Here is a 15817-nt window from a genome sequence, read left to right as displayed (position 1 = left end):
TTTGTTGTTGTTGTTGTGGACCATTTTTTGTTACAGTATTGCTTCTGTTTCATGTTTTGCTTTTTTCACCCCTTGGCATGTGGAATCTTAGCTCCCCAACCAGGGATCAGATTCACAGCCCCTGCATTGGAAGGGGGAGCTTTAATCACTGGACCACAAGGAAGTCCCTGGCCTTGGATTTTCTTCACCCTTTCATTCTAGAGCCGTTCAAAGGCCAGCAGCTCTGGGTAGGCAGGTGTCCACCTCCAAGTGAGAGAGGATCTAGACATCTTTTTTTCTTTGCAGCCCCTGATGTGATCCTACATGCCGGGGCCATCCACCCACCCAGGACAGAGAGTTTGGGGCCAGGAAACCTTTATCGCTCAGGCTGAATTGATGACAAGTTCCCCTCCCAAAACTACTAACATCCTCAACCCTGAAGAGGAAACACTTATTTCCTTTGCCACGGGCCAGCCTTTGGAGACAGTCACATGTCTCCCTGAAGATTCTCCTGTTAGACATGGTTCCCAAGCACTGGAGAGTCTCCTCATTCTCCTGGGGAGAGAGTGGGACTGTGAAATGCCAGTTCCAGGGACTAAATTTCACACTTATAAGATTCAAGTATATAAGAGCGAATCTCCCTGTTTAGCTAGCATCATTTAATTTCTTTTTTGCGGAGGCAGGGGCATTTAGTTTTTTTAAGTTCATTGCTTTTCTTTATAAATTTTAAAAAATTGTATTAAGTGTAGCTGATTTGCAATGTATTAATTTCTGCTATACAGAAAAGTGGTTCAATTACACATACTTATACATTCTTTTTCATAGTCTTTTCCATGATGGTTTACCATAGGATATTGAAATATTGAATAATTCCTTTTGCGATACAGTAGGACCTTGTTGTTTATCTATTCTCTATATAGTAGTTTGCATCTGCTAATCCCAAACTTCTAATGCATCCTTCCCGTACTACCCTCACCCTTAGCAACCACAATTCTGTTCTCCATGTCTGAGCATCACTTAATTTCTAATGCCGAGACCCGTTCTGTTGAATGCCTCCTAGTCTCCTAGGAGTAAACTGAGTCAAAATTAGAGATTTCTTAGCTATTGTGGATTTAAAACTATATCAATTCAGAATCCCCCCAACACACAACTCCCAACACACCTGTGACCAGGATGAATTGAGGGAGGGAGAGGAGATTAAGCAGATGTCCTGAGGGAGGTTGTTTTTGTCTCAGGGCCATCTTGCTGGTACCTGTATAAGGTATGTCCTGTCCTGTCCAGACGTATGCTCAGGTCCAAGGCCTGAGTGCTCTCTCACCACAGTCTGTGGGCTCCATATTGACCACCCGTGACAGTCCTAGGATAGAACGGAGTCCTCACCCTGTCTTCCAGGCACTTCTCTATGCTGTTTCAGGACCCCTGGCAGGTCTCATGGATTTACTCTTACAGTTACCTCAGCTCTGCACTCCAGGACCCTAACCCTAACCTGTGAAAATTTGTACACCATCCCAGCCACTCCCTTGTCAGGTCTTTCTCTAGAGCCACATCTGAGGCCTCAGTGATACCCTACTCTCTTTCCCACATTCTACCGTCACGCTGGGACCTGCCAGGTTGCGCACCTCTCGTCCTGGCCGCATCCAGGAGTTGCTGTCCACTTTTGCTTCCTTCGCTTCCCAGATTCAGAGGCCTTCATCAGGATCTCCCTTCCCTGAATATCTTTTTGTTGACAGCCTTATCTTTTTTTCTTTTGCCACTTGGGAAGCACTTATATTGTACAAGCACTGGGGCTGATGTTTCGTACACACTACCCTTATCTTCACACAGCTCCTGCAAGGAAAGTGTTAGGTCCATATGGCAGACCACAGCACTGAAGCGTAGAGAGGGGTGGGCACCCTGGGCCATAACCAGGAAACACTGTGTGGTACTCATGGCAGCTCCTGCCCTGGAGGATGTGTTCACGGAGGCAGAGACCTTGCGCTGAATCTGGGGCTTGGTTCAGAGTGGAGGCCTCTCAGTCTTCCAGCTCACAAGAAGGTTGTTGTTGTTCAGTGGCTAAGTTGTGTCCGAGTCTTTGGGACCCAATAGACTGCAGCACTCCTGGCTTCCCTGTCCTCCACTATCTCCTGGAGTCTACTCAAGTTTGTGTCCATTGAGTCGGTGATGCTCTCTAACCATCTCATCCTCTGCTGCCCTCTTCTCTTTTTGCCTTCAGTCTTTCCTAGCACCAGGGTCTTTTCCAGTGGATCAGGAAAGAGGGTGTCCTGATCAAATGCAGAGCAAGTTCTGATGGCCAAGAACAGGAAACCAAGGACAGCTGGTGGACAGGGGTCTAGAGTCAGAGTCAAGGGCAAAGGGCTCTCTCTCCATCTCTCTCCAATCTCTCTGTCTCTTTTCTGCCCAGTTCCACTTGTGTCCTGCTCTGCAAGTGACTCCATCCTTTCTGCAGGCCAGTGTCCCCACAGTGTGCATGGTGTAGACTCAGGGTGACCGCACAGGAAGGGCTGATTGAATCCCTCAGCATCGTTCACACAGCCCATCATTCCACAAGTCTCCATGCTCAGTGGATTGGCCACGTTGCCTTTGACTCTACCCACCTGTCAAGTCAGTTGTGGCCAGGAGATAGGCCCTGGCCAGGGGTGTGGGCAGGCAGCAAGCAGTGGGCATTTCTTCACTGCTCAGTAAACGACAGTTGTGTGAACCCTGCTCAAGGTCACTCACCAGTAACTAGAATACTGGGTACCAATGCAAATGATCACACCTTCCCTGCAACACCAAACAGCTGTCCCCCGATCGCTTTTGCTGTTTTCTAGGCAGATCGGCTCTACTGGCAAAAGACCCCATCTCCATATCTAGGCATGTTGATGAGCGAGTCACCCTATCCCCTTTGCAATGACACTTCCCTCTAAGCTCCAGAATAAGCCCCTTTCAGGTTAAAAATGGTTCATATGCAAATTGTCTGTGAGATGGCAGAATGTCGCTCTTCAAGGGCTTTCAGAAAGGACAGTTCTGGGGGTTGAATGGCAGGTTAATTCTGATCCACAAATTAATTTTGTCTCTTTGTATATGAAGGGTGTGCAAGACTTATTTAATTTGAAATAAATGTAATTATAGAAATGAATGAGCTATCAAAATTTTAAACATATGATCCATCAATATTGGCAGGATGTGAGTGGCTGGTTATTATAAATAAAATGGGTCTTTGGCAATATGGAATCCAATTTCCCCCACAGTGTGTCTCATTATGTCTTGACATCTGGGTTAATGCTAAATTACAATCCTTAATTTCTAAATCGGAGCTTAATTTCTAAATACAAGGTTAACATAAATAACCTCTCCAGCTGTGGGGCTTTGGGGGGCTCAGAAGAGAAACTTCAAGGCAGAATAATATGTGGTTTTGTGCAATTATTTGCCCCTCCAAATTCTCTCCACAAGTCAAGGCCGAGGTGGCAGCACTTTCTGGCCACCAGGAGTGTCTGTGGGATCCATCCATTGGGCATGACTGCCCAAGCCAGTGGAGGGTCTCCAGACAGGGCTGCCCTGGTGCCTGCGTTCTCAGGGCTGGGACTGGGTTCTGTGTTCATTAACCTGCACTCATCCGTCATCCAGGTGGAATCTATCTAGCCCCAGAGCCCATAGGACACAGCAGGGAGAGGGCTTCTGTTCTACACTCTGAACATCACTGAAGGGAACACGGCGGGACTTCATAACCCTCACCCAAGTGTGAGTCTAGGAAAGCAGACTTCTATATGAGACCCATGGAAAAAGACCACAAAGTGAGAGAAAGTCAAAGTCATTTTAAGGACTCAATATCCTCACCAGATGCAGAAAAGAGCATGAGGAACTGGGAAAAACTGAATTGATGGCAGAGTAGATGAGTGAAGGACATTTTGGCAAGTTCTCCCAGATGGCTAGAAATAATATAGAAGCAAACGATAAAAATTTATATCTATATATTGAAGGTGAAACCAAGCAGGACACTGTGGGGCCCCTGGGTACAGAAGCTTTCTGTGTCCCCTGTTTCTTGTTTGTAGGGAACAGACTCCAGCCTCCGTGACCTTCCCTGAGCTCCAATAAGCAGGTTCACTTCAGTTCAGTTCAGTTGCTCAGTCGTGTCCAACTCTTTGCGACCCCATGAATCTCAGCACGCCAGGCCTCCCTGTCCATCACCATCTCCCAGAGTTCACTCAGACTCACGTCCATCGAGTCTGTGATGCCATCCAGCCATCTCATCCTCGGTCTTCCCCTTCTCCTCCTGCCCCCAAATCCCTCCCAGCATCAGAGTCTTTTCCAATGAGTCAACTCTTCACATGAGGTGGCCAAAGTACTGGAGCTTCAGCTTTAGCATCATTCCTTCCAAAGAAATCCCAGGGTTGATCTCCTTCAGAATGGACTCGTTGGATCTCCTTGCAGTCCAAGGGACTCTCAAGAGTCTTCTCCAACACCACAGTTCAAAAGCATCAATTCTTCGGTGCTCAGCTTTCTTCACAGTCCAACTCTCACATCCATACATGACCACAGGAAAACCATAGCCTTGACTAGACGGACCTTAGTTGGCAAAGTAATGTCTCTGCTTTTGAATATACTATCTAGGTTCGCCATAACTTTTCTTCCAAGGAGTAAGCGTCTTTTAATTTAATGGCTGCAGTCACCATCTGCAGTGATTTTGGAGCCCCCCAAAATAAAGTCTGACACTGTTTCCACTGTTTCCCCATCTATTTCCCATGAAGTGATGGGACCAGATGCCATGATCTTCATTTTCTGAATGTTGAGCTTTAAGCCAACTTTTTCGCTCTCTTCTTTCACTTTCATCAAGAGGCTTTTTAGCTCCTCTTCACTTTCTGCCATAAGGGTTGTGTCATCTGCATATCTGAGGTTATTGATATTTCTCCCGGCAATCTTGATTCCAGCTTGTGTTTCTTCCAGTCCAGCGTTTCTCATGATGTACTCTGCATAGAAGTTAAATAAGCAGGGTGACAGTATACAGCCTTGATGTACTCCTTTTCCTATTTGGAACCAGTCTGTTGTTCCAGGTCCAGTTCTAACTGTTGCTTCCTGACCTGCATACAGATTTCTCAAGAGGCAGGTTAGGTGGTCTGGTATTCCCATCTCTTTCAGAATTTTCCACAGTTTATTGTGATCCCCACAGTCAAAGGCTTTGGCATAGTCAATAAAGCAGAAATAGATGTATTTCTGGAACTCTCTTGCTTTTTCGATGATCCAGCAGATGTTGGCAATTTGATCTCTGGTTCCTCTGCTTTTTCTGAAACCAGGTTGAACATTAGGGAGTTCACGGTTCACGTATTGCTGAAGCCTGGCTTGGAGAGTTTTGAGCATTACTTTACTAGCGTGTGAGATGAGTGCAGCCAAAGATGGAGAAGCTCTATAGAGTCAGCAAAAACAAGACCGGGAGCGGACTATGGCTCAGATCATGAACTCCTTATTGCCAAATTCAGACTTTAATTGAAGAAAGTAGGGAAAACCGCTAGACCATTCTGGTATGACCTAAATCAAAAATAAGCAGGTTCAGATAGTTGATAATCAGGGAAGGGAGGGGATACAGAGACAAGGGAGAAGCAGCCAAGAAAAAATAGTGAAGCCTTGGGACAGGACTCTGCCTCTGCCTCAAGGAACACATAAAGATATCTTTGAGTTATTTTACAGAACTAAAGAGAAAAAAAGTGAAGTCGCTCAGTCATGTCTGACGCTTTGCAACCCCATAGACTGTAGCCTGCCAGGCTCCTCCATCCATGGGATTTTCCAGGCAAGAATACTGGAGTGGGTTGCCACTTCTTCTCCAGGGGATCTGTTGAACCCAGGGATCAAACCCGGGTCTCCCACACTGCAGGCAGACTTTTTACTGTCTGAGCCACCAGGGAAGGCCTTTACAGAACTAAAACCTCAACAAATGGGAGATGAAAGTACTTGATGAAGCATTCTTCATTCCCGAAAGAAGGTCACAGTTAAGCTCATCACCGATTGAGAAGTATATAGCTCCCTTGCTAAGACTGGCAAGGGGGGCACTCTCCATCCCCCTTCTGATGTCTGTGTCAGAAGTTTTCTCTGTCCCTTTTTCACTTTAATAAAACTGCTGTACAAAGTGATCAAGCCCAGTCCCTGGTCCCAAAACTAAATCTTTGGAGATCACAAACCCAACATCATTCTCTGTAATCCAACATCTTGGGGGCTCCTCCGGGATCTTCAGAACAACATGGGAGCTAGCAGTTCCAGAACCACTCTTTTAAAATGTTTTTTTAAAAAACCGAGACAAATTTGATCCCCAGAATTAAAAAAAAAGACATGCCTGATCAACTTTTGTAATACTTAATGGCTACAATATTCTTTGGAAGACAGGGAATGCTGGCCAGTTGAAGGGCCTCAATTATAATACTGTTTTACAACTAGACTGGTTCTATAGAAAACAAGGGAAGTGGGTAGAAGTGCCATATGTGTTGTTCTTTATCTCTCTGTGAGACATGCCAGACTCATGTCCTAAGAGTGCAGATTTGGGTATGGAAGCTTCAGCTCCCTCCTGTCCTCTTACTATGCCGCTGTATCCAGGGCTTCCAACTGAACAGGCTGAGAGTCAGGGTGAAACCATTTACCACAGACTGGAACTTGAACCCATGTGCTGGGACTTGAACTCACCCAAAACCCAGTTTGGAACTTAAACCCACATAGCTGGGACTCGAACCCAGCCAAAACCCTGATCAGGACTTGAACCCACGAGACGGGGACTCAAACCCAGCCAAAACCCATAGCACCTGGTTTTAGGACCTAATGAAGCTCAGGTTCTTGATGTCTCATTGCAGAAATAATTTGGTGAGAGACAAAGTGATAGGTAAAAAGTGGATTTATTCAGATACAGAGAGAAGCACATTCCACAGACAGAGTGTGGGCCATTGCAGAGGGTGAATGTGGCTGTGAAATGTGGCATGGTTAGTTTTTATGGGCTGGGCAATTTCATATGTTAATGAGGATTGGGAGGATTATCCCAACCATTTTGGGGAAGGTGTGGAGATTTCCAGGATTTGGGCCACAACCCACTCCTTGGTCTGTTAACAGTGCCTCGGGACTGTCACGGCATCTCTGGGTGTGTCATTTCGCTTGCTGACTGAGGATCAAGGTCTAGTCTTGTCTGCCATCTTGGTCCCATTTGATTCTAATAAGTTTATGTTGTGTCTTTGGGCCTATGTCATTCTTTCAAAAGTTCTGCCCTGCCCCTTTCCCTCCTGTTACAACGGCATCCTTCCAGGAGGGTTTGCTTCAGTCTCCATAGACTGTTTAGAGGATATGTCTTGGGACAGACACTGGCCCCTTACTCAAAAACTCCAGCTTTGGTGGGAGCTACTACCTCCACCATAGTTTGGTCTCAGGTCAAACAACAGGAAGGGAACACAGCCCCACAAATCAACAGAAAACTGGATTAAAAGTTTTACTGAGCATGGTCCCTCTCATCAGAACAAGACCCAGTTTCCCCCCCAGTCAGTCTCTCCCATCAGGAAGCTTCCATCAGCCTCTTATCCTTATCTGTTAGAGGGCAGACAGAGTGAAAACCACAGTCATAGAAAATTAATCAAACTGATCAAATGGACCACAGTCTTGTTTAACTCAGTGAAACTATGAGCCATGCCCTATAGGGCCACCCAAGATGGATGGGTCATGGTGGAGAGTTCTGACAAAACATGGTCCACTGGAAAAGGGAATGGCAAACCACTTCAGTATTCTTGCCTTGAGAACCCCATGAACAGTGTGAAAAGGCAAAAAGATAGGACACTGAAAGAAGAATTCCCCAGGTTGGTAGGTGCCCAATATGCTACTGGAGAAGAGTGTGAAATAACTCCAGAAAGAATGAAGAGATGGTGCCAAAGTGAAAACAACGCCCAGTTGTGGATGTGACTGGTGATAGAAGTAAAGACCGATGCTGTAAAGAGCAATATTGCATAGGAACCTGAAATGTTAGGTCCATGAACCAAGGTAAATTAGAAGTGGTCAGACAGGAGATGGCAAGAGTAAACACTGACATGTTAGGTAGTTAGAACAGAAAAAAGGAGTCCAGAATGGTGGTAGCTAAAAGACGAGGAAGGGAAAAACCCACGAAAATAGAACAGAGGAAGGTCTGTGGACCTCAGATAAAACAAACAGCACTCCTGGCTAGCCCAATGTACAGAGGGCAGGCCCCGGGAGAGGAGTAAAACATGTAAAAAGAGGAGCCAAAATTTGGCTGGAGGCTCTCTTTTCTTTGTGTCTTTTGGGTCTGCATGCCCTCACGCCTCAAGGATGTATTTTCCTTTACTTTCTAAATAAAACTGAGCTGTAACATGGAGCTGTAACACTGGTCCATCTGAGGGCTATAACACTGGTCCATCTGAGGGCTGTAACGCTGGTCTGTTGTTTCAAATTTTTGTTGTAATGAGACAAAACTGAGGAAATTACAGACATTTTAGGAATCAGTGAACTAAAATGGACTGGAATGGGCAAATTTAATTCAGTTGACCATTATATCTATTACTGTGGGCAAGAATCCCTTAGAGGAAATGGAGTAGCCCTCATAGTCAACAAAAGAGACTGAAATACAATACTTGGATGCAATCTCAAAAATGACAGAATGATCTTTGTTCATTTTGAAGGCAAAACATTCAATATCACAGTAATCCATGCCGCGGCCAGCACAAGCAAGAGTCGCACCTGCACAGGGAGAGAACGGAGCGTCCCCGCTAAGAAAATAAGAGAGAGACAAAAGATGGGGTTGAGAGGATCAGACCAAAATGGCTGATACCTTGCTTTATTGTGCTGCGGTATATATAGGGTAAAGTACGTAACTTAAGGCACTCACAAGGTTGTTTTTTAATCTCAGGATACAATCACCAGACCCTTACCATTGTATACAGAACACAATCAGAATATCTATCTTCTATGAAGTATACACAATAAGATAATCTATCTTCTATGAAATGTTGCCGAAACCAAACATCTTGGAGCCTTAAGGGCTATAAAAATTCTTGAGGGTGGCGGGACAGGGAGCTTAGGCACATGTCCTAGGGCCCGGCATACCTGCCAGGGAGCTCCCAAGACTTAACCCTTCACGGGTCGTCCCCCGCAACTCCCCTCTCTTTATTTTTTAAAAGCTCCATAAGATGTTGGTGTTGCAACATGTTTTTATGTATTAAAACTCTCATATGTAAAAATTCTTTAACAATGCTACGAATAAGGCAAGGAGCTAAACAAATTATGATAAGCACAACAGTCAGAACCGCGCCCATAGCAATTATACTTCGCCACAGTGAATGAAGGCTAGGAAAGTTAGAAAATAAATTTTGTAAAAAATTATCGACGGTATCAGCTATATTCAAAGTAGCTTTTGGAGAATTTTCGATGTCAAGAATTTCATTATGCAATTGTAAAAGATCTAAAGAAACATTAGTATTAAACCAAATTCCTTGCAGATGTTTTTTCACCTTATCCCACGGAAAGTCAGAAGTATTGTAAGGCTTTTTTGTAACACAAATCCATTTATAATTAGCATGGCATTGAATTTTCATGCGAAAATTAATGCTCTGAACTTGTTCTCCTAGAACTCTAACTACATCATATAAAGCGGATAATCTATCTTCTATTTTTTATCTATATCTTCTTGAGTTCCCATTACTTTAGTAACATTATATGACAAGGAATCTACAGTATGAGCAGCTTGAATGGATTGTGCTAAAGATACAGAAGCGGTAACAGCAGTTGCTATAAGGGTGATTAAAGACACTATACCCAGAATAATCAGGCTCAGACCTCTTTTAGGACGGCTAAGAGCCGTATTAATGCGTTGTAACAATTCTAAAGCAGTTTCATCATACCATTCTTCAGTTATTTCAACAGGTAACATTACAAAAGCAGGTTGTTTTACTATTATAACTTGTTCTCCTTTGGCTACACCTCTAATGCAATTAGTAAGTATGCAATTAGAACAATTTAAATGATAAATATTCAATGACAGTGTTATTTCCATATGGCCTTGTATCAACATGAATGGGTAAGGAACACAAGCTCGGAGATATAGAAACCCCGTAACTCCTACATTACCATATTTGCTCCCACTAATATTGGGCTGTAAATATAGACTATTGCCATGACCAAAAGCAGCCAAAAGTTTCCACAGTTCAGTTTGAAATATAGGAGCAGTGTTTACAGAGAGAATGGGTGGATGCTGTCCTCGATATTCCGGGGAAATCAGGTGTTCCTCCAGGTGCCCAGTCTCATAAAAGGGTGGTATTGGCATTGTTGATGTTATACACCGATGCAATTCGTGCTCGACATAAAGTCCAAGGAGTGTCTATTCCTATGCCGATGCTTAAATGTTTGTCACAAAACGGAATGTCGAGGGGTCCGGTTCCGTCACGGTACGATCTCTTTCCGGTTTTTTCATCAATGCCTGAAATAGTCACTTGAGGATAGGATATATCAGCTGACACCTGTATACAATGAGGATGCTGTGATTGATAAGAAAAGCACATAGGGTATTGAGTAGTAAGACCATAAAAGGAGATATTGGCTTGCTGAGGAGAAATGTGAATATCTGATTTTCCTCCTAAAAGACTTGTATCATTAACATATACAGGTACTGTTTCTTTATCCCATCCTAAGGATTGAATCATAGGCGGATCAGGAATGTATGCCCAAAAAGCCGCAGCTGCCCCGTTTTGTATCCGCTGTAACAATAATAATAACATGATCAGTATTTTTGCAGGCGTCACTGGAGGTTGTACATGAGCCTCATTCCAAGCATATCGCATCAGCGCCTCAATTTGCCTCTGAGTAGGCAGCTCACTCGTGGGCTCGCTCAGTGTCATGCGTTGCATTTGATGTGTCAGGGAGTTCCTCTGCTGCGCGTACCAGCCTTTCCGGAATCCAGCGCGGCGCTTCGGCATCCTGTGGAAAAACACAAACATGCCCTCGTCCCCATATTAGTACAGGGTCTGGCCCATACCACAGATTGGTAAGTGGATCCTTCCATCGTACAAGTGGTTTTTTGCATGAGGATCGTTCTCCCCAAAAACGCTGGGCTGCTGAATTGCCTTCTGCGTCTAAAGTTAAAAAATTTAAAACATAAAGAGCATGGTTTAAGGCGTTATGCGGTGAGGGGCTATACAGTTCATTCCCCTTTTTTTGTTTTAATAATTGATGTTTAAGGCGTTGATGGGCTCGTTCCACAATACCTTGTCCCTGTGGATTATAAGGAATTCCTGTTTTATGATGAATTTGGAAAGAAAGACAAAAACGTTGAAAAGAACGGCTAGTATAACCAGGTCCATTATCTGTTTTAAGGGTTTGTGGGATTCCTGAAGTAGAAAAGCAAAACAGTAAATGTTGAATACAGTGACGTGTTGATTCTTCAGTGTGAAGGGAAGCCATGAGAAAATTGGAAAAAGTGTCAATAGAGACATGAACATATTTAAGACACCCAAATTGAGGAATGTGAGTAACATCTGTTTGCCAGAGGTGATTAGGGCGTAAACCTCGAGGGTTGACACCATATTGAGGAAGAACAAAGAATTGAGGACAAGTAGAGCAAGATTTAACAATTTGCCGTGCAGCTTCACGGGAAATTTTAAATTGCAACCGTAAAGAATGACTATTTTGGTGATGTAAATCATGGGACTTTCGGGCTGCATCAATAGCTGATTGGAAAAACACTTGTTTAGTAAGAACGTCCGCAGTGTGATTGCCTTGTACGAGGGCACCAGGAAGGGTGGAGTGTGCACGAATATGTCCAAAGAAACAGGGGTGTTGGCGGCAATGGAGAACCTGTTGAATCAATGTAAATAAGTTAAGAACTTCAGGAGAGGTGGTGCCGATAATTGGAACAGTTTCAATCATCTGTAAGGCACCGACCACATAGGAGCTGTCTGTAAATAAATTGAAGGAAGTAGGTACAGTTAGCAATGCTTGGTGGACTGCAAACAATTCCACAACTTGAGCAGAAGAAAAACTGGTTTGTGCGTAATAGGTTTGATGGTTAATGATTAAAGCTGCAGTTCCATTAGAAGATCCATCTGTAAATATAAGTGTCGCTTCGGAAATAGGTTGTCGGCGAACTATTTTTGGAAAAATAAAGGCATGAGAGCTAGCAAATTGTAACAATTTATCAGAAGGGTAATGATGAGTAATCCGTCCCGGGTAATTTGCAAAAGCTATAGACCAATTATCTGAAAATTGAAAAAGCCAATCTTGTTGTTCTAAAGCATAAGGAACACAAATGAAGGGGGGTTCCATACCAAAATATTGGATGGCCTCGTGACGTCCCTTTGCTACAATTTTTGCAACAAGTTCATAGTAAGGGAGCAGATGTTTAGTTGGAGTAGCAGACAAATATATCCATCGCAAAGGTTTATCTTGATAGAGAACCCCTGTGGGTGCTCGGGGGGTAGGAAGTATATACAAACCCCATGATCGTTGGTAATCACAATAAGTAATCTGTTGTTGTCTAATAGCTTCTTCTATTGATTGTAAAGCAGTTCGTCCTTCTAAAGAAAGTGTTCGGGCTGACGCAGGATCAGAGTCACATTTAAGGATGTCAAATAATGGCTGCAAGGTATAAGTGGGTAATTTTAAATAAGGACGTATCCAATTAATGTCTCCTAAAAGTTTTTGAAAGTCATTTAGAGTCTTTAAATGGTCAGTCTGTAATTGTACTAATTGGGTATTATAAACACGAGGATATAAGGAGAAACCCAAATAATTATAAGGAAAATGAGTCTGAATTTTTTCATCAGCAATAACAAGACCATTAAGGCTTAAATGTTGTTTTAGAATCGAAAAAGCTTGATACAATAGATGTTCGTCAGCATGAGCTAGTAACATATCATCCATATAATGAACCAAATATAGCTGAGGAAAACGTTGACGAACGGGAGCTATTGCTGTAGCAACAAATTTTTGGCACAGCATAGGGCTATTAGTCATTCCTTGCGGGAGAACTCTCCATTGATAGCGTTGCATAGGCTCTTTAAAATTAACAGAGGGTAAACTGAAAGCAAATCTTTTGCAATCTTGAGGTGCAAGAGGAATAGTGTAAAAACAATCTTTTAAATCTATAACAATGATATAGGATTTATCAGGTATAGCAGAAGGAGTGGGCAACCCAGGTTGTAGGGCTCCCATATGCATCATTGTTTCATTTACCTTATGAAGATCTTGCAGCAATCTCCATTTCCCAGACTTCTTTTTAATAACAAAAATTGGGGAATTCCAAGCAGAGGTAGAGGGTTCAATATGCCCAAGTCTCAGCTGTTCCTGCACCAGCTGTGTGCGGCAGAAAGTTTTTCCTGTGTTAGGGGCCACTGATTGACCCATACCGGTTCCTCAGATTTCCAATCAATAGGATCGGCATGCGTCACAGGAGAATCAGAGGTCCCTAGGGAAAACACCCCAAGCCTTTTCGATCTTGATTAGATTTTAAATCAAGGGGCAAAATGATGCCTTGATGTTGTTTACCTGAACCTTGATTTGGAAGTAAGCCCTGATCTAACATCAAATCTGTCACAGTGGGTGAAGGACTATATAAATAAACACCCATTTTGCTCAATATATCACGCCCCCATAGATTAACTGGAAGATAGGGCAGAATATAAGGTTTAAATTGGCCTGTATGACCGTCCTTATCCGTCCAAGTAAGAAGGGACGAACTTTGTTCTGGATTAGTAGTTTGGCCAATACCCTGAAGAGTGGAAATAGCCATCTGTTTAGGCCATGTAGTAGGCCAGTATTTATCAGAAATAACGCTAATATCGGCCCCTGTATCAAGCACTCCGCGGAAAAGCTTACCACTAATGCGTAGCTCAAGTTCTGGTCGTGCCTCGGTAACATTTTGCACCCAAAAGGCGTCAGAGGACCCGAAACCTTTATCTTGACGGTCTCGGTTAATTGTTTTTCCTTGTATGACTAATGGAACTAAAAGAAGTTGAGCTATACGCTGTCCTGCATTGATCACAATAATTTTGTTAGGAGCGGAGGCTAATATTTTTATCTCTCCTGTATAATCAGAGTCAATCACACCAGGATGAATAAGTATTCCTTTTAAAGACGCACCGCTGCGCCCTAAAAGCAGTCCAGCTGTCCCTGGAGGTAAAGGCCCAAACACTCCTGTGGCAAGGGTTTGGACCCCCATCTTGGGAGTTAATACTGTGTAGGAGGTGGCACAGAGGTCCAATCCCGCGCTGCCTCTTGTGGCTCGACAGAGGTCTGCAATGGTCCTTTTGGAACCTGCAGTGTTGCCCCATAACATTGTTTCGGGGCCAGGGGCTGGCCCCTCACCCAGTTTCCCGAAACCGGGGGCAAAGGATTACCTTGAACATCCGTTTTGGAACGGCAATCCCGCGCCCAATGCCTTCCTTTTTTACATCGTGGGCACAAATTAGGAGTGTTAACAGGGCTTTGTTGTTTTTGAGGGCACACTGCAGCCCGATGGCCAGGCTGACCACAAACAAAGCAACCGGAATTACCTGACTTTTGAAGTCCTTTCTTGTTCCGGGCTTGCTGCTGAAAAAATACCTCTTTTATGCTTTTTCCTTGTAATGCTGCTGCCATAGCAATGCCTTGCATGTAGGAGGGTCCAATGTCAGCACAAATGCGAATAAAATCAGACAGATCTCCCTTTTTTCGATAAGGTCTTAAAGCAGCTTGACAAGCAGAGTTAGCGTTTTCAAAAGCCAATTGTTTTGCCAATAACATCCCAGCCTGTTCATCTGACATTATCTTACCTATAGTATCTAAAAGTCGTGCCACGAAGTCCTGGTAAGGCTCATCAGGTCCCTGCCGGACTTTTGAAAGATCCTCTGTCTTAGTACTGGAGCTAGGAAGTTTTTTCCATGCCTGCCGAGCCGCATTTGATATTTGTGCATATGCACCAGGTAAGAAATTAAGTTGAGTATCAGTAGCCTGGTAAGGGCCTTCACCAATCAACATTTCATAGGAGGTCTGTATACCTTGCTGTCGGTTAACATCAGCTATACGAGCACATTGTTCAAAAAATTCAGATTTCCATAATAAATAATCTCCCCCTGAGAGACATGCCCTAGCTGTCTGCTTCCAATCATTTGGGGGTAAAGCTTGAGTACCCAAATTTTCTATCATAGCAATGGTGAATGGAGCGGTAGGACCGTATTGTGAGCAAGCAATCTTTAACCCTTTCAGTTGTTTAAATGGCAGTGTTTCATAAAAACGCTGGTTGTTATTTTCAAAGACAGGAAAAGCAAGAGAAAAATCAGAGACAACCTCACCAAGTCGCTGTGCCTGTCTCAATGCCTTTTGCAGCGGAGACATGTTCTCAGACGGTAGAGGGGGCCCTGGAGGGGGATCGAGACCAGCCACAACAGAAGGAGCATAAGCAGGGGGAAGAGGCGGAGCAGAAGGAGATTTGGCATTGTTACTAGGAAGCTTGATTCCTGCGTTCTGTAAAGCAATAGTGAGGTTTTTAAAACATTCAACCAATTCATCTTTAGATGTTAACACCCCTTTTTCTTGTGCTAAAAAACCCCAATCTTCTTGATGGTATTTAGCAGCTTCTTTGTCTAATTCTGCCTCATCTGTGGATGAAAGTAAATCATCATTATCCGAAGGACGCAATAAGTTAGAAAACGGAGGGTCGCTTTTAACCCCCTCGGGAACAGCATACCTGGGTTCCGAATCAGGAACATGGAGAGGATCTTCTTCCTGTTTTAATAAATTTCTTAAACGTTTTAATTCATCATTATCAAAGTCCAGGCAGTCACGAATTAGTGTCCAAAAGGATAAAGTTTCGACAGGGATTTTTTCAGGGCCATGTAACGTATAATGAGTCCGAATTTGTTCC

General features: G+C 43.7%; 1 pseudogene; it reads right to left on the bottom strand.

Annotated features, from left to right (window-relative positions):
- LOC138432436 (uncharacterized) overlaps positions 1 to 10895 on the bottom strand; it is a 146087-nt pseudogene extending 135192 nt beyond the window's left edge.
- Between the last annotated feature and the right edge of the window lie 4922 nt (positions 10896 to 15817).

The sequence above is a fragment of the Ovis canadensis genome, chromosome 2 (genome assembly GCF_042477335.2).
Source record: "Ovis canadensis isolate MfBH-ARS-UI-01 breed Bighorn chromosome 2, ARS-UI_OviCan_v2, whole genome shotgun sequence".
Lineage (NCBI taxonomy): Eukaryota > Metazoa > Chordata > Mammalia > Artiodactyla > Bovidae > Ovis > Ovis canadensis.
The sequence above is the reverse complement of the archived record's forward strand: the minus strand, read 5'-3'. Positions and strand labels throughout refer to the sequence as shown.